Here is a 295-nt window from a genome sequence, read left to right as displayed (position 1 = left end):
CTTGCAGGACTGGCCTAGGGTAATTTTTAGAGGGGTTTTAATTATATTTTAAATCGGACAATATTTAAATATCTCTTTTAATTAATTTTAAATTTGTATTGTTATTTATGTATTTTAATTGATTGTCAGCCGCCCTGAGTCCTACGAGGAGAAGGGCGGGATATAAATCCAAATAATAAATAAATAAATAAATAAATAATTCTTATGGGGACCATTTTAATTTGAAATGAAAGACCATGCTTTTATGGCTTTTTGTTTTTACTACTGTGCTGTGGATGTGGTTATATGTGTAAAT

Source organism: Protobothrops mucrosquamatus, unplaced genomic scaffold (assembly GCF_001527695.2).
Source record: "Protobothrops mucrosquamatus isolate PMUCROS unplaced genomic scaffold, P.Mucros_1.0 scaffold686, whole genome shotgun sequence".
Lineage (NCBI taxonomy): Eukaryota > Metazoa > Chordata > Lepidosauria > Squamata > Viperidae > Protobothrops > Protobothrops mucrosquamatus.
Note: the sequence above shows the minus strand (reverse complement) of the source record.